This window comes from Neomonachus schauinslandi, chromosome 5 (genome assembly GCF_002201575.2).
Source record: "Neomonachus schauinslandi chromosome 5, ASM220157v2, whole genome shotgun sequence".
In the NCBI taxonomy this organism is placed as follows: domain Eukaryota; kingdom Metazoa; phylum Chordata; class Mammalia; order Carnivora; family Phocidae; genus Neomonachus; species Neomonachus schauinslandi.
Genome location: NC_058407.1, coordinates 91,949,910 through 91,973,783, shown reverse-complemented (window position 1 = coordinate 91,973,783; position 23,874 = coordinate 91,949,910). Strand labels below are relative to the sequence as shown.

Genomic DNA, 23,874 nt, shown 5'->3' with positions numbered 1-23,874 from the left:
GTGACATTTAATAAATGTCCCAGGAGGTTCTTCGGATCAGGCAAGTTTGAAAAACACGGTCCTAAAGATAACATTTGATTCTCTCAATGTTCACATTCAATCAGTTGTCAAGACCTACTGATTCTCAAGTCTCTCTCTCACCTGGAGGACAAAAGGTACAAAAGCTGTGTTTGAAGTGAAAAGAGCAATGGGAATTGCCAATAATGGGAAGAACGGGATATCAGCCTGAGAGAATTCAAGTCTCAAAGCTGAAGCAGGCATTCCATTCCACTCCTAGTGCACGCCTTCTGATGGGTCAATAATATCTCTTTTATAAAATGTTAAGTACTTGCCCAAAGTCACACAATTCATTAATGATGGAACAGAAACCAGAGCTCCCATAGAGTAGTGCTTTCCACAACCCTATAGGTCTTACCAAACATTTTGCAAATTTTAATAGGCTCCTGAAAGGCACAGAAAGCAATAGATTTCAAAAGATGAGAAAAAATACACCCTTCTAAACACCTGGTATGTGTGGCTGTGAGGAGAGACAGCCTCACCACTATTTGCAGAGAAACAGCCATGCGAGGGGCACCTGTGACTCTTGATCTCAAGGTTGTGGGTTCGAACCTCACATTGGGTACAGAGATTATTTAAAAATAAAATATTTTAAAAAAAGAAGAAATAGCCATGTAAGAAGTAGAGAACAAAATGATGAAACAAGCCCCACAGAACATTCATGAAGAATAAGGAACTCTGAAAGCAGAAGCTTGTCTGCTTCACAGGGTCACTGTCAGAACACAGTTAAGTATGCAGGAGAATCGTACTTTATAAATTTTAACACTTGCTGAAAAGGGAATAACTCAATACAGGATTAATGGAGGAGCATTTTGGCTAACACAGTAGTTCTGAACCGTGGCTGCACATTAAAATCACCTGGGGAACTCTTAAATAGCCTGATGTATCTCAGACCAATAAGTGAGAATCTCTGGGGACTGGGACCCAGGCATCAGTATTTTTTACACAAGTAGATAGAGGTGGGTTCTTTACTGCCTCCCAAGGAAGGGTCGCAAAAGACAGGCCATCTGGAAGGCAGAGTTTAAGGAGAAAAGGAGAAATTGGGTAACACATTACACTGAAATCCATCTCACCTACATCTTGAAGTGTATGTGTTATAATATCTGCTCGAAGTCTGGGGTTCTGAACATATCATCAGGTCACAGATCAAGTTCTCAATGTCATAGTTTCTATAATTCCAATAATAATGAAGAACCACAATTCACTTACCACACCCAACAAAAGTCCACAAGGATATGCTGGGGCACAGAACCCTGTTCTGGCTTAATAAAACAGTTTATGGTCGAAGCAATCTAGTTTCCAATCTTTCTTCACTGTTTTTTAGATGTATCAAGAAAAGATTTTTTAAGGTTGAAGGGAGAACAAGACAGAGATCAGTGGTCACCTGTGAATGAGTAGAAATTAAATAAGTATCTCCACCCAGGAATTTCCCATTACTAAGGGCAAATCACAGGGCATACAATCCTTTGTAACCCCTCCCTCTGATCCAATCCTGTAAAACTTCATTTAATAAGCTGATGATGGAAACCAAGATTTGGGCCTCCAGCCAACGATCTCTATTACATTAAATAAAGGACATCCCCACCCTTCTCAAGGTTGTGCCAGTAGTTACTTTAAAAAAAAAAAAAAAAGGAAAGAAAGAAAAGGTAGCATTCAACCAGAGTCAGAAGTTTTTATTCATAATATACCTTATTAACGTACAACAGAAGAAACACCAGACTAGAAAATGCTCATTTGACTCTCCCCCTTGAGTACTCGGTCTAACTTGTGGCTCATTCACTTATATAACCGTTTTTGAACATCTGGTTTATGCAAACCTTTTTGTCCAGGCATCTTTGGATGACACAATCCCATAGAAATAAAATGTGTGCACCAGATACCTGTAAAGCTGTGTACAGGGGTGCTCCAAGAGTGGGACAAGAGAAAGAATTTCTAGTAGTGAAGTCTGAAAGTCAACAAGGAGATGATAAATCTCACCAACCTATATTTACTCTGGATGCTCTCCTACCCCAACTCCTTAGGGTGCTATACAATCTCTTTGTATTCACAAATAACTTCTGGCCAAGAGGAATTTGGAGGGAGTGGGGACATTACTAGCCAGCACACTCTTACAAACTCTGGAGGCAACTTCTTTTCAGCTGGACCCTGAGGCTGGCTGCTTCCTGCCAGGAAACACTTAACACAGATTCATCTTCAGGAGGCAGGCAGTTTGCAGCACTGACTTAGCAGAGGGAAGGGGGGACGGGTGGAGAGGGCAGACAGTTCCCCCTCCTTCAGATCCCAGGTACATGCAGACCCCTCCCCCAATACAAATATAAACCTAAAGAGAAGCATGAAAGGGAAGGACGGCTCTATGACTCTGATAGTTACCTGACAAGATTACACTGACGTTTCTGCCTGTGAGCATCTCCTACAAAATGTAAGCAGGAAAAGTAAAAGAGGAAGTCCTAGTAAAATCAGTCCGTTTTATTGGAAGGTCTAGTAAGGCAGGCAAAGGTATAAGCGCTCAAGAGCTGGACAACCTAGAACAGTTGTAGACAGACATTAGCTGCCTAGACTTTATGATCCTCAAACTTAGTCCACAGACCACTTCAGAATGACAAAACTGCCATGTCTTCCAACAATTGTGTCTGATTACTCATGACCCAGTACAAACCCTAAAGGAAACAAGGACCAAGAAAGTTCTGCTGACTGCTATAATGACATACGAAGCCTAGATGAGAATTTAGTTAAGAGAGGATTGAAAACAGGCACAAAAACCTGCACAAGAATGTTCACAGCGGGCGCCTGGGTGGCTCAGTTGGTTAAGCGACTGCCTTCGGCTCAGGTCATGATCCTGGAGTCCTGGGATCGAGTCCCGCATCAGGCTCCCTGCTCAGCAGGGGGTCTGCTTCTCCCTCTGATCTCTTCCCTCTCGTGCTCTCTGTCTCTCATTCTCTCTCTCTCAAATAAATAAAATCTTTAAAAAAATTTAAAAAATAAAAAATAAATGTTCACAGCAGCATTTATATGATGAATGGCTATGTAAAACATGGTATATAGCCACACAATGGAATATTATTCAGCCATAAAAACAAATGAAAATTGATACCTGCTACGACATGTACAAGTTTTGAAAACATTATCCTAAGTGAAAGAAGCCAGACACAAAAGGCTACGAATTATATGATTCTGTATATATGAAATGCCCAGAATAGGCAAATTTAGAGAGACAGAAAGATCAGTGGTTTGCCAGAGGCTGCCTGGGGTGGGGGGATGGGGGGGATGGGGAATGACTGTTAATGTGTCCAGCATTTGGGGGGCGCGGTGATAAAAATGTTCTGGAGTTAGACAGTTGTGATGCTTGCATGGTTCCATGGGCATACCAAAAAACACTGATTTTTTTTTTTTTTTTTTACTTAAAAAAATGAATTTTATAGCTGTGAATTAGATCTCAATTTTTTTAAAGGGTAAATTGTACGGTATGTAAATGATATCCCAATAAAGTTATTTAAAAAAAAAAAGACAAAGGCCAAGGAACTATACCAAATAAAAGAAAATTAAAAAGATACATGACAAGTAAATGCAGTGTCTGATCTTCAACTGGATCCTGTACTAGAGGGAAAAAAATGCTATGAAGACTCTTATTGGATCAACTGACAAGACTGGAATATAAGTGATAGAAAGGATAAGGGTATTAAGTCAATGTTAGGTTTACTGCAGTTGACAGCTCTACTATGGGTAGAACACCCTTGTTCTTTGGAGACCCACTGAAGTGGTTGGGGATAAAGGGCCGTGATGTGTCTAACTTATTCTCAAGTGGAAAAAATATATCAGGTATATACATGAAGAGAGAGCAGATGATAAAACAAAGGGAGCAAACTGTTAATAGTAAATGTTGATTTTTTCTTTTCTGTACGTTTAAAATTATTTCCAAACAGTTTAAAATATACAAAAAATATACATACTCTAAGATACAAAAATTCTACTTCCAATAATTTGTCCCATATATTTGCCCAAGTATATGTGAAATACTGTTCACTGAAAAACATGTTTATAATTGTAAAAAGTCAGAAACAATCTCAATGTCAGTAAATAAATGGGTTAAATATATCTTTATATCAATGTAGCATTATTCCTTATGGCTGTCTAAAAAGATGTCTATATGTACTGATGTAGAATGGTTTCCACAAATATATTCTTTTTTTTAAGTTCTTTTTTTATTGAAGTATAGTTGACACACAAGGTTATATTAGTTTCAAGTGTACAACATGATGATTTGACAAGTCTGTATATTACTCAGTGCTGGCCACAGTAAGTGTAGTCACCATCTTTCACCATCCAATGTTATTAAAATATTATTGACTCTATTCCCTATGCTGTACTTTTCATCTCTGTGACTTATTTCAAAAACATATTATTTTGTGAAACAAAAAACAACAAAACAATAGGGATATAGGAAGAACGGGGTTCTCCCTAGCAACAGAAGCAATTAAAACCTAAGCAGCTCAGGCATGTGTTGATTTAGTCAGGAAATAATTTAAAACTGTTCTCTATGTATTTATGAAGCTAGTTATTTATTTGTAGATAGGAATAATTTTCTCTCCTACAACACTGATAATGTAAAGTTTCCTAAAACTAACACAATCTGGATGCCATTCTCTCCTAGTTAACTCAAAATCTCTCTTAATAAACTTTTTAAAATTCAAATACAACATGTATACTAGAAAGCATACAAGTATGAATGTACAACCAAAGAACTCTTAACAAAGTTAGCATATTCATGTAACTACCATCCTTTTTTTTTTTTTTTTTTCTTTTGACAGAGAGAGACACCGCGAGAGAGGGAACACAAGCAGGGGGAGTGGGAGAGGGAGAAGCAGGCTTCCCGCCGAGCAGGGAGCCCCGTGCGGGGCTCGATCCCAGAACCCTAAGTCAAAGGCAGACGCCTAACAACTGAGCCACCCAGGCGCCCCTGTAGCTACCATCCTGATCAAGGAATAGAAGACTCCAGAAGCTGGCTTCATATACTATCCCATCAATTAACCTCCTTCCCTATAAACGTCACTGCTATCCCAACTTCTTACACCAGGTTCGTTTTGCCTGTTTTTGCCTGTCTAAACTCTTTTGTTCAACACTATATTTGAGCCCATGTTGTTGTAAATAGCAATAGCTTCTCCCGTTCACTGCTATACAGTATTTCACTGAATATATGACAGTGTACCTATCCATTCTTCTACTGACAGGCCATCTAGGCTGTTTCCAGTTTGGAGTTGTTATAAATGGTACTATGAACATTGCTGTGACTTTTGGTGAACAAAAGTACACACTTCTTCTGGGTATACACTTAAGCGTGGATTTACTGGATCAGAGGTATGATGAATAAGAAAAGCTTTAATATAATACTACATATTATAACTACAGTTATAATTGCTGTTTTGCTGTTTGTGTTTCTATATAAATTTTAGAATCAGCTTGTGTAATGATTTTGGACATCTTTCATTAGATTTATTTAGTCCTAGGTATTTGAATTTTTTGGTGATATTATAAATATCATCTTTCTCAAAACTTCATCTTCTGGTTATTACTGTTATACATAAATACATATTTTGTATACAGATGTCGTATCTAGGAATATTACTGAACTTACCTTTAACAAAGTATTATTTTTAATCTACATGAAGTAAAATTCATATTTTCTGGTGTACAGTTCTAGGAGTCTTGACCAAATGTAACCATCCCTACGACCACGATACAGAATAGTTCCATCACCCCCAAAAATTCCCTCATGCCACTCCTTTGTAATCAACACCTTCCCCCACCCTGAAAGCCCGCAACCACTCACCTGTTCTCCATACCTACAGTTTTGCCCTTCTAGAATATGACTTAAATTGAATCACACAGTGTGTAACTTTTTGAGAGTGGCTTCTTTCACTCACTATAATGCTTTTTTAAGACTTATCTATGTTGTGGCATACATCAATAGTTTGTAGGGGTGTACCACACTTAGTATATTCATTCACCAGTTGTAGGAAATTTGGGTTCTTTCTAGTTATTGGTGATTACACATAAAGCTGCATGACCATTCGAATACAGGTTTTTGAGGGAACATAACTTTGCATTTTTAAGTAAATACCTAAGAGTAGGGCTGATGAGTCATATGAGAAGTGTACACTTATCTTTATAAGACACTGCCAAACTGTTTTCCAAAGCAATCGTACCATTTTGCACTCGACCAGAAACACATGAAAATTCCGTTTGCGGGGCGCCTGGGTGGCTCAGTTGGTTAAGCGACTGCCTTCGGCTCAGGTCATGATCCTGGAGTCCCAGGATTGAGTCCCACATCGGGCTTCCTGCTCAGCAAGGAGTCTGCTTCTCCCTCTGACCCTCCTCTCTCTCATGCTCTCTGTCTCTCATTCTCTCTCTCTCAAATAAATAAATAAAATCTTTAAAAAAAAAAAAAAAAGAAAGAAAATTCCGTTTGCTCTCTATCCTTACCAGAACTTGGTATCATATTTAGGAAGTCTCTATTTTTGTTTGTTAAGAGCTTTGTATCATGAACAGATATTGTGTTTTAACAAATGCTTCTCCTGAATATATTGAGATAGTCATATGATTTCTCTATTTTTACAGGTAATGTGGTGAATTATATTGATTTCTGAATACTATCAAAATGTATATTCCCTATTTAATTAGAAAAAGCTTACTTATTATCACACAAATTATGACTGAATTTTAAGTTACTCTGATAAAAAGGTACCTGGACAATGAAGTCTAATGCTATTCTAAAAGCTACTATCTAGCCAAAATTGTAGGATTGCTTCAGTCACATTTCCTAGCAAATCTTTCCCCACCAAATACAAAACAGATCAGAGAAATGGTGACCAAATCAGTCTTAGAGCCATATGTACCACTCGAATGTTTAAAACGTGGATTCTGAAGCATCCAAAAGGGAAGAGAACTTCTATTACAAATGATGTTAATGTTGTTAATGAGTAACACTGTATATGTTTAGAAACCAGAAATGAAATTATACTAAAAAATGTATTTCCCATGCAACATAAATGGATAAATAATGAAAACATCTGATAGCTGTATATATTATAAATTTATGAAATGCTATCATTTGGTGGGGAAATCTTACACTTTTGATAATGAGGACATTAACGAATTCTGGCCTACTAATTACCAACCGTAAGTTAGTTTTATATTCTCACTTTACCTGTTCTCTGGGGGTCGTGTTTTTTCACAACTAAATGACCAACCATAATCAGAGAGATGGGTGATGAGAAGCCCCACAGGGCCTAAATAATCTTTTGCAATGAAATTGTCATAATGTTATCAAATGCATTTTCAATTCTTGAGTTCTATATAATCTAGGTTAAGAATGACCGAGGGTGGCTCTATACATTTTGGCAGCTTCCCACACAGTAGCTCTCTGAAGTTACCTTAGTCTTCTGCATTACCTCCCCTGTTCACACACTCAGCTCTATTCAGTACCTTGGCAAAAGAGGAGATTGGTAATGTTCCACTGAGACCTGACAACATACCAGAAAGCAATGCAGAGGTCATGGATAGCCAAGCACAAAGGCAATACTGGACCAGTTATCTTGAGTTCTACTGCAAGCGCTATGAACTCCTCCCTCTTTCTGGGCCACCATGCACATTCCTCACCCATTCGTTTTTGGTTTACTGGACTTTACTTGTTGCTCTTCTTACCTCGTAGAGTGCCAGTAGCATTAGAGCATTTTAAGTCAGAGCACCACAGGTGATATGGTGATATAACTAAGATGAGATCCCTGAAGACTGCTCATCTGCCAAATAGTATCCATAAGATGCAAAAAAATTTAAAATATCAAGTACCTGAAATCTACAAGTAATTCTAAGCATATTATAGCACAGTCCACAGTATCCTTCAACCTCAACCACCACAATCACATTACTTCTTTTAATTCCTACCACACTATCACTATGAAAGCCACAAAGAATAAACAAATCTGTTGGGTAACACTTCTTTAAAGCTGGCATTTAACTCAAAAATATAACTGGTTTTACAGAAATAAAAATTCACTGAGTTTGGACTGGGTGTTCTGTTTGCTCTGTGAATTTAAAACAACAAATATGCTGTCCGATGAACTTTGGACATGTGAGTAGGTTTTTAAAAAACACCACCTGCCGTATATCTCCAGGGCAAAGTACAACATACCCACTGAGGGACTTGCGTAGAGTAGTAGTAAAAGAAGTAATCAGGCTCAAGATCTGAGGGTCATACCACCAGAGCAAAAGGAGTAAAATTTGTAAAAGTAAAAAACCAAAGATCTGACAAAGCTTTTGTGGAGTGCTTCTTATTAGCCATCAACAAAGATTTCTCTCTCTAGAGGTCAGTATTACTGAGGATCAAAGGAAATGTTGGCAGCTCGAGGTCAGGTGGTGGAAGGCAATACTCTCAAAACTAAGATTTTTAACACCTCAGTTATCATCTTGTCTATCCCCATGGTTTCATAGGTAATGAGGAAGAGGAGGAAGAGTAGGAGAATGAATCTGAGGCCTCAAATTCTCTTTGGAATACAAAGCCCTCAACTAAGCAAGCTGTACTGTTTTTGTTTTTGTTTTTGTTTTTTTAAGATTTTATTTATTTGACAGAGCACAAGCAGAGGGAGAGAGAGGGAGAAGCAGGTTCCCTGCTGAGCAAGGAGCCCGATGTGGGACTCGATCCCAGGACCCTGGGATCATGACCTGGGCCGAAGGCAGCCGCTTAACCGACTGAGCCACCCAGGCATCCCCAAGCTGTACTGTTAATAGCTAGAGATGGGTAAGGCTACTTTGCAGTTCCTATACTCCACTCATTCCATTTTTGTATCTCTGCGTTATCACACCTGGTCTGTGAGTAGTTCTAAGGTGCCAATCCATATTTTAAAAACAAAATGGCACCTTACCAAAAAAACCCAAATAACCCACTTAAACATTTCTCCAGAGAGGATATACAGATGGCCAACAAGTATATAGAAGATGCTCAGAACCTTGTGCACTCTTGGTGGGATTATAAAATGGTGCAACCATTATGCAAAACAACATGGTAGCTCCTCAAAAAATTAAAAATAGAACTACCAAATGATACAGCTATCAACTTCTGGATACACATCTAATGGAACTGAAAGCAGGGTCTCTAAGAGATACCTGTACACCCATGTTCATAGCAGCATTATTCATAGTGACTAAAAGCAACTCAAATGTCTATCAACAGAGGAATAAACGAAGTGTGGTTATACATAAAATGGTAATACAATATTAATCAACTTTCAAAAGGAAATCCTGTCACATGCCACAACATGGGTGAACCGCGAAGACATTATGCTAAGCAAAATAAGTCACAAAAAGACAAACACTGCATGATTCCACTTACATGAAGTATCTAAAATAGTCAACATCATAGAAACAGAATGTAGAATGGTTACCAGGGGCTGAGGGCAGGGAGAAACGGGGATTTGCTGGTTAATGAGTGAAGAGTTTCAGATTTGCAAGACGAAAAGGTTCTAAAAATAGGCTTTACAACAAAGTGAACATACTTAACACTACTAGTTAAGATGGCAAATTTTATGTTGTTTTTACCAGAATAAGAAAAAAGAAAAAGAAAAAACAATAGATCTCTCGCTTTTTCTTGCTGTGTCCCTCCCAAACTTTCACATTTAAAGGAGCCAAGAAGTGCCCCAGGACACTGTCTTCCTTCTCCCCAACTAACCTACAGAAGCAGCCAGCTATCACACTGCTCTCCGAGCAAGTGGGGTAGGTCTGCAGTCACAGGAGGGAAGGAGAAACGGCCACCTGAGGACCTCAAGCGGACTGGCCTCCCCTTCTAACTGTGACTTTATCCCCCAGCCTAGGAAAGTGGAGACTAGTGCGCTGGACCCCCAGTTGAAGAACGCCCAGGGAGAAGAATAAGGAGTCTTTTATGCTGATTTGTTTAAATCATGAAGAGTGGAAAATAAAGAGATGGTGCCAAGTGTAAACTCCTTGATGACCGAGTACATGCTATACTTCCTTGCGTCCCTTCTAATACCTCACTCTTACAAGTCACTCAGTAAATACTTGTTCATGCTGATAACAATGACATATTGAGGACCACTGGCAAAAAGAATGGATCTTTTGTCCAAAAAAATAAGCCTACCAGACTCAGAAGCCAAAGTGCTTATTTTAATGAATGAATGGTCATTTCCATAATAAAAATCTCCAATGATTTCACAATAACTTTTACTAAAAACTTGTATAAATCTACTTTTTCCTGGCAAGTGAATACCACACTGCCTAACATTTGTACTTGGAAATTTCCCCACCCCCACAAAAATACTGTATCTCTTTAAACCAACATCATTAATTACATTCTATAATGAGATAGCCACTAACAGCATCTAAGATCCTTCAACACGGGTCATTCATCTGCCAGAAAAAAACGCCTGAGTTTGTCTTTCAGTTGGACTGTAGACAAGAGAAGAAGGGGTTTTCCGCTGTACATGATTTTTATTGTTGGTTATAAAATCAAGCTTCCTCAATATTTACATTAACAAGGCTCTTAGTCACTCACATAAGGAAAAATGAAAACAATTGCTTTAATTACATACTTAAGAGGGTTTGAGGAGAAGAAAAAGTTTCTGATATTTGGATATTCTGTGGTAATGAAATTAGATGCCCCTAAGCTACCCTTAAGCTGTTTAAAGCAGCTGTTAAATTTGTATACATACACGCATTTTATTCTTAAAAATACACCCCAAAGCGCAGGTGCCTTTTAGTCACTTAAATGCCACAGTTAACAATGTTAATCTCCAGGGTCTCCCAATACTGATAAACCACAAATAAAATGAAATGCAGCAGGTTCATTCTATAAGATTTTTGTTGGATAGAAGATGAAAACTTTTTAGGTTAACATTTTAACAGCCTCTTTTATAAGTAGTGTAATTGCTCTGCAATTTGCTAGAGTTGGGAATATGATTCTCAACTCACTGTATGTCCAAATTTATATAATCTTGACAGGATTTTATATGAGGAAGCAAATCACTGGTCTTGCTGAAACACAAGTAGAATCCCATTTAAAGGCATTTGAAACCTCAAAGGTTCTGCCTCATTCAAGTAAAATTTAGTTGCCACAATGCATGAAGGGAATCGCTTTCCTTTAGTTGTCCTTTAATTTTATCTAAGACAAATATGCGGTGCAAACAGTATTAACAAGCAAGAATAATGCCCAACAGGCAAAAGGGGATGTTCTATCAGGTTTTTAACCATAGTGTTTCAAATTAAGCCTCCTGGTAGGACAACTTGCATTTTCTCAGAACATTGTACCGAGGGTGTTTTGATTACAGACTACACACATGTATATACATGTCCCTCTATAAAAATAAAAATGTATTTGGTTTTCCATTTTCAGTGGAAATTTGGGGCAGAATATAAGTAACTGCCCAAAAGTCAAAACCTCATTTTAGCTTTAACCTTCTATACCATCAAGATCTTTATTAAAGATACCACCCAGCTCGCAATTTGACTAGGAAACACCACACGTTTTTCTTATCTTCTCTCTAATCCTGTCCACTTTTTTGATAAAAAAGGTAGTAAGTGTGAAGTGGTCAAGATGGGGAGAAAAAGGGTAGTAAGTGTGAAGTGGTCAAGATGGGGGAAAAAAGGAGAGAGACATGAATTTTATTTCTTTTTTTTTTTTAAAAAGATTTTATTTATTTATTTGACAGAGAGAGACACAGGGAAAGAGGGAACACAAGCAGGGGGAATGGGAGAGGGAGAAACAGGCTTCCCGCCGAGCAGGGAGCCTGATGCAGGGCTCGATCCCAGGACCCTGGGATCATGACCTGAGCCGAACGCAGATGCTTAACGACTGAGCCACCCAGGCGCCCCGAGAGACAAGAATTTTTTTTTTTTTTTAAAGATTTTATTTATTTGACAGAGAGAGACACAGCGAGAAAGGGAACATAAGCAGGGGGAGTGGGAGAGGGAGAAGCAGGCTTCCCGCGGAGCAGGGAGCCCGATGCAGGGCTCGATCCCAGGACCCCAGGATCATGACCTGAGCCGAAGGCAGACGCTTAACGACTGAGCCACCCAGGCGCCCCGAGAGACAAGAATTTTAGAACTGGAGATTCCATCTGAGATGATCTTAATACAGTATTCTCATTTCACACTTGAGAAGACTGAGACTAGTCTTTAAATTAGCTCTACAACTAATTAGGATATAGGTCTATATAACCTTCCACTAAAATCAGAAAGAAAATGGGTATGGCCTTAATTTGAGGAGGAAGACTTAAAACAGCCTCTAGACTAAAGGGAAGTGTTTTAGCACATTACCTAACCGTCTTTGGGCTTTCCTTTCTGTGTATTTGTGACAGAAACACAGCTACCCAACAGACATGCTAACAGAATCCCAATTTCTCCTGGGCTGCACTCAGTGTGCCGAACCCTAGGAAATGATAATCCCACTCCCCTCAGCCATAAACATTTCCCCAGTCTCTCCTGTGACTGGGGGCAGTCTTGTAATACAGTTCAAGCAAATGAGACTTAAGAGAAAGTGGGATGGATGCTTCTGGAAAAGATTTTGTTCTCTGTTAGGCAAGCACAGGAGGAGGGACTGCTTGCTTGGTCCCCTTCCTCCTTCTTGCCTCAAAAAGGAATGTGATGCCTAGAGCTGAGGCAGCCATTTTGTGACCTGGCAGCAGTAAATGAACACTGAAGAAGTGGCAAAGTCAAAGACCACAGCGAACCAGGGGCCTTGAGGACACTGCTGAGCAACTAAACCAAAAGACCACCTACCTCTGAACTGCATGAACTGCATAATAACAAACAGCTTATGGTCTGAACCTCTGCTAGTGGATTTCTATTAACTACAGCTGAAAGCAGTTCTGAATTTTTTTTTTTTTTTAATTTTATTTATTTGATAGAGAGAGCGCGCGCACAAGCAGAGGGAGAAGCAGAGGGAGAGAGAGAAGCAGGCTCCCTTAAGGGAGCCCAACGCAGGGCTCCATCCCAGGAACCCGGGATCACGACCTGGGCCTGGGCCGAAGGCAGACGCGCAACTAACCGAGCCACCCAGGTGCCCCAGTTCTAAAATTTTTCTCTAGCATGCTATCCTGCCCAATCTCACTCCCATTGCAATATATTCTGCTTACACCACATGCAACTAAGAGGTGACAGGATTATATTTCTCCTGAATAGGTAACAGAGATCAATCTAAAGTACCTCAACTACATGACTCTATTAAAATGTCATCAATAGGGACAACATAAGGGAAAAAAACATGATTTAGAATCATGTTTGTTCTTCATTACTGACTTCTGCCATCTCAAATCCTTTTTGGAAATAAGTACCACATATAAAACAAACTGATAAATGGTATCTATTGGAACTAAACTCTTCTGTCTCCGGTTAGTAAAACATAAAGCATTACAATTTCACTCTTGAATCTGCAGTCCCAAACCTGGCCCAGCCAATATTTTCATATACTGATGCTCACAACCAAAGCTTAGAGACTTACCAGCACTACACCAAACTCACGGCATTGTTATTTTCTACTATAATGGAATATATATGGGCTATAATAATAAAACTTAAATGTTGGTAAGACATTAAAAGTCAGACTATCCAGTGCATTGATTTAAATAGTTATTTTAACCATATTTTGATGGAAATCTTTCAAATATATGTTTATCTCCATGACTCTGGCTGCACCCCGCTCTGCACTTCCCCAGGCCCCATCGTCCCTGCGCCCAGGACACGGGAGAACCCGCTTCACCCCCCAGCCCTCTCTACCCTCCAGTGCTTATCTCTCCACTCTGTCCACAGCCCAGTCCTGCCTGCAGCTGTTCCCATGATCACCAATGTCTACACCACTCACTCTCCTTTCATAATTTCTTCTTTCTAACCTCATTTGTCTTCTGTCATCCCTCAGCTTCCTTAGGAGAAAAAAAAAAGTCAACAGCCTCCCTGGTTGGAAGGAACAACCACTGCCATCAGCACCGATTCTCCTCTCAATTATGAAACCATCTCTTCTGTTGCCATTCAAGAAGAAAATGAGCAGGTACTCCTAATTTTGAGCACAGATATAAATGAGTATGAACAGATATCTACGTATGTGCATATATGGGGCTCCATGCTTTTCTAGTTTAAAAAGAAAAAAACAGGGAGAACAAATGCTCATTTTTTGTTCAGTTACAGAGTGCTTTTACCGACTCCTCCCTTCTGTCTATCCTTTATCCAACCACTTTCTGGTATTATATGACCTTCCACCCATTATGGTCTCTGGGTCGCATGGCTCATCCCACACACTAGCATATTCCCTTCTTCCTCATAAATTAATCAGTTAAGATGGGAACATTACTTAATTTATATAGATGTCTATGTCAGACTTCTCTAAAAATATGTTAGGACACAGTGGTAGTTTATATCAGTATTGTCCAAGTTTGATCCAGAGACCCTGGGTGGGAGGTCCCTGAGACCCTTTCAGGGGATCCACACTGGCAAAACTATTTTTGGTAATACAAAGAGGTTATCTGCCTTTTTTGCTCTCACTCTCTCGTGAGTGTTACAACAGCAAATCCAGAGGATACATGGTATGTGGTGATAATGTATCATGCTGACAACTAGTGGAACATATGCTCATATATTCTTGTGTTTTCTAGAATTTTCTAAGGTAGTAAGTTTAAGGCATAAATATATACATTTTCAGAAATGAGTTGAGTGTATTCTCAGTACTTTCATGTTCCTAGCAATAGCAATCTTTGGTAATATCTGCTATAATCTCCATAACTTCATTATCATCCAATGAATTCATTTAGTGTTTAAAGAAAGAGAAATGGAATGTTTTAAACACTGACAAGATGAGCTCTTTAAAAGCAAAAGACTTGGGGCGCCTGGGTGGCTCAGATGGTTAAGCGTCTGCCTTCGGCTCAGATTATGATCTCAGGGTCCTGGGATTGAGTCCCACCTCGGGCTCCTTGCTTAGCAAGGAGCCTGCTTCTCCCTCTGCCTGCCACTCCCCCTGCTTGTACTCTACCTCTCTCTCTCTCTGGCAAATAAATAAATAAAATCTTTAAAAAAAAAAAAAGCAAAAGACTTTACATATCAGAAATAAACAAGACACTGAAGCATTATACAGGGTAAATAACCAGATTGCACTGGTTAGAACAGTGCACACAATAGCTGAGAAACTAATGAAGCGTGGTACGGTTAACATTGCCGAATGTCTGCTGGATGAAAAGTCAGTAAAAGGAATCATAGCAGTGCCACTTAAAAATGATGCAGGATCTCATCAAATTAAAGATTTAGTTGCAAACATGAGTTAGAAGTTAATATCTCGCCTTAAGGACTGTACTTATGCTTTATAAGTGGACAGATCCGTAGACATGGGTGGACTCACTGTTTTGTTTTCCCTATTCCAGTATCCATGCCAACTAATCGAAGAAGGTCTTCTTTTATGTGAATGGTTGCAACAAATAAGAATGCTATTGAATTACTCAAAGTATTAACTTTTTTGAGTCTCATGATTTATCCTGAAACAACTATGTAGATATCTGCTCTGAGGGTACAAAAGATGGGCAAAACTTCTGGTGCTTTAGCATGAATCAAGGCAGAAGTGTAAAACTGTACTAGTAATAATTATATTCTTCACTGTATCAATCATTTAAAAAAAAAAAAAGCCAGTTTCACTTCACAATGTCCCTGATAAAACATTAAGTTATTAATTTCATTGCATCTCACTCTTGAGAACTTGGTCTTTTTAATATTCTGTGTGATGAAACGGAGGTACACAAAAAACACTTCTGCATATTTAATACAATGGCAGTCTTAAGGAAAAGGATTTATACAATTGTTGCAGTTGTGAGCTAAACTGTACATTTTCATAGAATACCATTTTTGCTTAAAAGAATGACTGGCAGACAACAGACAGTTACTCAGACTGAGGTATTTGGCAGACATTTTCTCTAAAGTGAATAAAGTGAGCCTGACACTTCAAGGAAAAAAACTGACAATATCTGTTGCCGATGATAAAATTTGAGCTTTCAAAAAAAAATTAGAATTTTGTAAAACTTGAACTCAACAGCAAAATCTTGACCACTTCCCAATTCTCAAAGGCTTTTTTGATGAGAATGATGGTCATATTAATGAATGTGATTTGTTAAATATTGTGTAATCAAATGTGTCAATATTTGAAAGATCTGTATAACTCAGTAAACCGTTATTTTTCAAATGACCAATGCATGATGTTACAAAATCACATACAGGTCAAAGATCCATTCAAAGTTCAAGACGGACCAAAAGAATTTTAATGTTATGGAATATAAAAAAAATCACTGGTATGGTTTCAGATTCAACACTGCAACTAACTTTTAAGGATCTACCACTTGTTGAGTTTTGATGTGACACAGGATATTCAAAATTACAAAAGCTATTAAAACAGTCCATCCTTTTTCAACTATGTATCTGTGTATAGAGGGCTTTCCCCATATAATTCAAACCAAACTATCACAACAGATTGAAATATAAAAGCAGTTATGAAAATCCAACTGTTTTCTATTAAGCAACACAGTAAAGAAAGTGGCAAAATGCAAATGTCACACTTCTCACTGTATTTTTTTGCTTTGGACTATCTTTTTCATGATACTATGTTATCTATATTATTAATCTTTAATAAGTTTATTTTTAAATGAATAAGCATTTAAACATTTCTCAGTTTCCATTTCTAATATGTTGAATATTGACAGATATATTCCACATAAAAGATCTTCGGGGTCCTCAATAATTTTTAGGAATACAAGGTGTCATGACACCAAAATGTTTGAAAACCAGTGGCTTATAACACCTAAAAAGAATACTTATAAGAATGTGTATATAAGAAAATAAGCACCTGAAAATGAATCAGAAGATCTCGCCTCCAAGTCCAGCACCACTTCTTACTTGCTTTGGGATCTGTATAAATTACTTAGTCTCTCTAAGGTCTTAGTTTCCTCATCTGTAAGATGGATAACTCATATCTTGTTCTGAGGATAAAAGAAAAAATATATCAAAGCAATTTATAAACTACAAGTATGTTATTATTACAAAGTCTCAAAGTTAAGAGTTTTAAATACTTCTAATGACCAAAATTCTCCTTATTTTTAAAAATCCATTACTAAAAGCAGAACTCACAGAAAATGTGAAGGGGAGATTTTTGATTAGTCAATTAGCTCAAATGTCCAACCACAAAATTTTACTGTATTAAATTTCTTCCTCTACGGTTATAATTGGCAATGTATATTTTAATTATTATGGGTATTTCCAAATACAGATAAAAATACAGACAATAATAACAAACCCCAATGTAGCCATCACCCAGCTTCAACAATTATCAAAACTTTGCCAATATTGTTTTATTTATTTCCCATTTGTGTATGTTTGTGCCTATCCTAAAGTTTTTTAAAAACATATTAGACATCATTTCATTTTGCCTATAAATACTTCCATAGGCCTCTTTAACAGATGAAAAATTTTTAACATAACCACAATACCATTAACATGGATAAAAACTTAATGGCTATAATTCTTATATATCATCTAATACACACTCCATGTTTCCTGATTGTCTCCAAAAAAAAAAAAAAAAAGAAGTCTTGTTAGTTTTTAGTTGCTTCATATCATCAAAAAATCATTTACCAGTTCATTTTCAAGTGAACACAAGATTTTTAGCTAAAGCTAGGAAGAAAAAGGAAATAATACCATGCTTTATAGACCATGTACAGTTTACAAAGCAAAGTCAACAACTATCTTCCTGAGGAATGTGTTTCTCTCCCAACCAAACAACAAAAATAACAAGAGAGGGGCGCCTGGGTGGCTCAGTCGTTAAGCGTCTGCCTTCGGCTCAGGTCATGATCCCAGGGTCCTGGGATCGAGCCCCGCATCGGGCTCCCTGCTCGGTGGGAAGCCTGCTTCTCCCTCTCCCATTCCCCCTGCTTGTGTTCCCTCTCTCGCTGTGTCTCTCTCTGTCAAATAAATAAATAAAATCTTTTAAAAAAAAAAAAAAAAAAAATAACAAGAGAAACCCACTATAAAATAAGCCAGACTGGCAATACTTCAGTGTCCTGAGAGGTGACCAGAAGAGGACATAGCTCAGCTACTCAGGAAGATAAAAGCTGATAGGAGACAACCACCCACCTCTTTGGAAAAGATGAGGTCAGGCCAGCCACAAGCTGGAGGTGAGGTCAGGGTCCAGGTTCTCAGAGTGAGCAACACTGCTCAAACAAGTCAGGTGCCCAAGGCTATAAGGCAACCCCCTGCAGGTTTCATCTCAAAGCTCAAAAAACAATGCTCTAAGCTAGAGACTTAATGGAACCATGGTCAAAAGTAACAGTTGTGAGAATTTATTCAATTTATTCAGCAAATATTTATCAAAAGACAACTCTACTAGGCACCACCTAGGATATGAGTGGTATTTTTTTTTTTAATTTACACAATGCAAACAATAAGCAGCATATACCTCTCTACATGTCTTTCCCCATTGATTTTAAAGGGAAGAATGGAAATTATTCAATATTAATGACCTTGCCATTTACCATTACAATTTATAGTGCATCTTTTTTCTGTAAACTGCAGTCTGCCCCACTCCTCCTGCAGTCACTAAAACAAATCTGAGTTCTATCGTCCTTCTCACACACACCACAGACCCCTAGCGTTTTATCTACAATTCTTCCCTGAATATTTAGTTTAGAAGGAAACCAAGGGAATGCTAAAGAATTTCCCACCTCCTCTGAAAATTGTTTTCTCTTCCATAGGCTTAGCCCAAGTACGTCAGAATGTACTGCAGAAGCACATGTAATATACAATTAATATAAAACCTTTTTAGAATCCTTTACCTCAATTTCACCTATAGATTTTTTTTTTTAATTTAAAAGTGCAGACAAGAGGAGGGAACATATTTCTTACAGAACGCTTGAGAAGTACTTTATAAATGTGTCTAAAAACACGTAATAGTTACTAAAAAAATTTCAGTTGACACGATGAAGAACATCTCAACAATAACAAAACCTGGTGGTCAGATAACTATAGCGAGTCTAGACTTTCCCATTTCGGAACTGACATTTTGCTTCAAGTTTCTACTATTTGTAGAAAAACAGTATAGGGGCACCTGGGTGGCTCAGTCAGTTAGGCGTCTGCCTTCAGCTCAGGTCATGATCCCAAGAGGATCGAGCCCCACATCGGGCTCTCTGCTTGGTGGGGAGTCTGCTTCTCCCTCTCACTCTCCCTCTGTGCTCTCGCTCTAATAAAATCTTAAAAATAAATAAATACATAGTTGCATCATTTACATTCATCAGAATATTATACGCAAAACAGAGTTAAGTGGGACCATAACTAGCCCTCTGTAATTTCCTTGACCCTGCCCATTATCTTCATCAGACATCACAATTTGTCATCAGGTTTTCCATGTAGTGTTTACTTGTTTACTATCCCTCCATCTTCTCCCACTAGAATATAGGGCCCGTAAGGACAAAAACTTTATCTTATTTTCCACTGTATGCCCAGTTCCTAGAACAGTGTCTAACACACAGTAAAGGCTCCAAGTAAATTTGCTGAATGAAGAGATGGATGAATGACCTCCCCCATTTCCTTTCCTCCATACACATGTTAACCATCCTTTAAGGCCAAGGTCAAATTCTGTTATCTCTATGAAGATTACCTCCCCATTACCTCCCCCAATGCTCCAATCTCTTTCTCCCTTATACCATGAATTTGGCACTTCCCAGCTGTCTGAAAATTGTTTATCTTTACAAATGTACATACTTTGCTTAAAATTCTTATAATCCTCCTCTCCTTATTAAGAGCATGGATCCATGTCTCCAGCTTTTGGTATCCACTTCAGTATATATAAACAGCATATCATTAATGTTTTGCTTGATTTATATCCATAATTAATCTAGAAATCAAGTCAATAGTTCCAACTTTTTAAACCTATCCCTCCCTTTCTCAGTTGAAATTACAGTGGGTCTCTATATTTGGCAATTTCAAGTTCTACATTCTCATATAACTTATGCTCATAATTTACTTTATCCATCCCTTCTCCCAAGATTACATTTTTTATGTCATGATAAATCTTGTGACTTTTTGATGATACCTATAATGAGGTATCTAATCCCATTCGAGGAGGTGAAGTTTCATTATCCCCTTCTTGTTGCTAAAGTATTGAAGAGTATTTTTTCCCTTTATCCCTTTTTTCTTTCATGCCAAGATATATTCCATTTCCTTCTTTATTGATCATACCCCTGGCAAGCTTTTATTTCTTTGTACCTGTCCTTAATAATCTGCCTTAGATCCTTCCTTTTGAGACACTTCTGTATTTATTTGATTAAATTTCAAACTCTTTCTCAGTGTAGAGGAGAATGGCCTATTCTTAAAGCCTGAGCTTACTTCTTTAAATCCAGCCAACCTTTATGAACCTCATCCCTTCACATAGCCAACCCTTGATCATGGGCTAATGAAATACACAAAAATATGAGATTATCCACAAGAAAATTAAAAAAAATTGACATCTGGCTTTGAAATATATCATGTGGCTTTGGGCAAGACTTACTTTCTTAATTATGCTTTTGCTTAGGCCAACATTAGTAATATTTTCTTTTATAATGGTGGATATCTGTCTTGGTTTTCGATTTTGATGCAATTTTTAAAAAGCCAATCAAGCATCAATTGTGGTTTTTCCTATGAAGTCTTTTAACTAGTTTTTTCAATCTGTTGAAGCCTGTCATAAAATCTGGTTTCTGTTTCCCCTGATTTCTTTCCTCCCTTTTCTTAGAATTCTGATCCAAATCAACTTACTCTATATTAATTTACTTCTTCAACTTAAAATAGCATTTGCTTGAAAATGCAAAGCATTTTAAAAACAATTAAACATTCAGTGAAATTTTTAGTCCAAGTAACACAGGATAGAAAATCCCACTTTTTTAGATAATCCAGGAAAAGTCTGGGGAAAATCACACCGGTAATTCTAGCAAAATATATTTAGTAGGATATTGTGATTGGTTGAAAATAGGAAAACATTAATATTGGACAGCTATGTAAATCAGCTTCATCAGTTTATAATCTCATAGACCACAACCTCTGTGGAATCAAATTCCTGATAAAAGCATTTATAGAAAATAGCATCAACCCCGGCCCTTCTCCTGGCCCCCGACTAAACTCCGCACCCATCACAGACCTGATCTCAGCTTCGCTTCTACAAATAAGTTTTAAAATGTGTAAGAAAAAGGAAAAGAACTGGGTTAACAGGATCTTCTCTTTTGCCCCCTTTTCAGTTACTGCCATTAAGTTTTTGGCCAGAGAGACCCCTAATCCTCAATTTTACAGGACTATTTTTACTTTATAGCTATTCAATTATTTTACATATGAATGTAGGGCTACAGTGCTTGAACTCACTTTCCTTCATACACTATTCGCCATATTACGAGCAGAATTAATAAACCATTTTTAATTTTCCCCCATGTGGAACTTTGATAAGTATGCATTATTTTATCCAAAAACCAACTTTTGGGCTGGTGAATTTGGCCCAAGTTTTTATATGAGATGTTCAATGTTAACTGCCCCCCCAATTTTTTTTTAACAGCAACCTTCTATACAGTCCTCAGACTCAGTAAATTCTACAACTTTTAAAAAACAAAGACCAAAAATTTTCACGGTGCCTAGTCATATTCTGATGAAAATACCTATACAAAGCCACAAATTCCTAGTTTTTCGATTCACTTTTCCAGCTTTCTGCCTTCACCAAATAAGAGAACTCCACAAGTCTCAATTATGGCCTCCCAAGCTGTGTCCACCAATAGACAGGATTCTCAAGGGAAAGTAAATCATTAAAAGTAACTAAACTGGTAAGAATTCTTTTTTTCCTTTAAAAATTTACCTTACTGTTAAAAAAATCTTTTCACGGAGTTTGAAATAGTATACAACCTTTGAGGAAAGAGTTGTCACCTCTGTGCACTCTGAATCAGCCCCACGAAATAAGTGGCATAAAGAGGCATTTTTCTGACAGCCTAAGTTCCCCAAATAGTAGTTAGAAGGTCTTTCACAGATGGTACATTTCTCACACACACGCCACACACACACACACACACACACACCGGAAGAAAGAAAAGAAACATACCTGGTCATTTTCTAAACAGGTTTGATAGGTTTGGTTGACTTGTAAGAGCAGAGTATTTACTTATAATTTTTTTAAAGCAGAAGTGGCAGCCAGAGCACTGGGTAAATAAAAACTTCAGAGAGTTTTAAAAACCCTGCATCTTAACTCACTTCCCCTTGGTTCAAGGAGACGGCACAGCAAACCCCACGGCAAGTGAGCTTATGCAACAGGTTTTTCCTCTCCACTTTATTCATCACGGGCTGGTTAGAGGTGTGCTTTCTCCAAACAATTTCAAACACCCAAGGCCTGATCTTTGCGGCTGGCGTTTCATAAACTCCTTTAGGATTTTGCAGTATTCATTCATTTTCAGATCTACTCATATTTTCTCAAGTTAGTCACCGGGGTTTTGTTTGTTTTAGGAAATTAACCCATTACCTGAAAGCTTCAATTCTGCATAAATATTCTCCTCCCTGGTGTTTTATTACACGATACCACACATGATAAACAGATTCTCGGCTGTCCCCTTGGGTTTTTTTATTTCTCAGGTTTTACGGCTAGCGTAAATAAAGAAGTCACGGACGCGCTGGGCCCCCCAACACCGTGACTCGGGCCCCAGCATGAAAACGGGAGTTTTTGGTTGGTCGGTTGGGTTTAAGAACGCAGCACCGTCACCACCCAGGTGGCCTCGCTGCTTACACCAAAGGCGAATTTGGGATAATGGGAACAGTCAGGCCGGGGCCCCACTTGGCAGGCGTGTTGTGTAACAGTCGCGCCTGCAAGTGAGCAGCTTCGCCCGCGAAGGTACCGCGTCCCGCGGCGGTGGCTCCTTGCGGCGGGATTCGCCGGCCGGGCCCGCTTGCCGCGGCGCGGCCGGGGGGCGCACGGACCGAGACCCCGCGCCCGGCCGCCCGCCCCCTTCCCGCTCGGCCCGGCCCCCCGCAAGGCCTATACCCCCCCCCCCCCCCCAAACGCTCGTGCGGCTCCGCGCCGCGGTCACCCCCACCCCGCCTCCCGGAAAGGTGGCCCGGACGCCCGGGAAGGCAGAGCCGGAGGGGCGAGAGCGCGGCGCCCGGCACCCGGAGTCCAGGCGCGCCGCGGAGCGTCCATGCTGCCGGCGCGGGCGGGCGCCCCGAGCCCCGCACCCTCCCGCCCGCACGGTCCGCGCGGCCGGCCGGAGGCCACTTACTTTTGGGGCCGCCGACCTCCCGACTCCCTCCGGGGGAAATGAAAGTTGTCACGGCGTCTCCCCTCGGGCCCCCCTCGCCTGCCCGGCTTGAGAGGCGCCGCCGCGGAGCCGGGAGGGCGGCTGCGCTCCAGCTCGCGTCCGTCCCGTCGCGCTCTCCTCCTCCTCTTCTTTTCACTATATTATCTTCTCCTTCTCTGAGGGGTGGGTGGGGGCGGGAAGCTTAGAAAGAGAGGAGACGTTTGCAACTTTTCTTCACTCTTTCTCTTCCACCCCCCCCAGTCAGCCTTGAAAAAACAATGTTAAAAGGGGTGAAGAACTTGGGGAGGTGAAGGTGGGGGGCCGCGTGGGGAAAGCGGAGGGGGGGAGGGAGAAGTGCTAATAATCGTTTAAAAACTGATTAAAGCCCCCCAAACAGTGATACACAGACAGAGGGGGAAAGGCGGGGGGGGGGGGGGGGGGGGGGGTTGGGGGGAAAGAGAAAGAGTCGCTGGTCAGGAAACTTCAAGCGCGGATGAGGTCATTGGTT

At 39.4% G+C, this 23,874-nt stretch overlaps 1 protein-coding gene across 3 annotated transcripts in view; it reads right to left on the bottom strand.

Moving 5' to 3' along the window:
• Window positions 1-23,874, bottom strand: part of DUSP16 (dual specificity phosphatase 16) — a 95,629-nt gene that overhangs the window by 54,245 nt on the left and 17,510 nt on the right. For 2 of the 3 annotated variants that reach the window (XM_021690526.2, XM_021690528.2), the window contains exons 1-2: window positions 23,349-23,793; window positions 16,928-17,060 (exon numbers count right to left, since the gene is read on the bottom strand). The gene's annotated coding sequence lies outside the window, so the exon portion shown is untranslated. Of the gene's footprint in view, window positions 1-16,927; window positions 17,061-23,348; window positions 23,794-23,874 lie in introns of those variants that run through there. The other variant, XM_021690527.2, reaches the window with a different exon arrangement.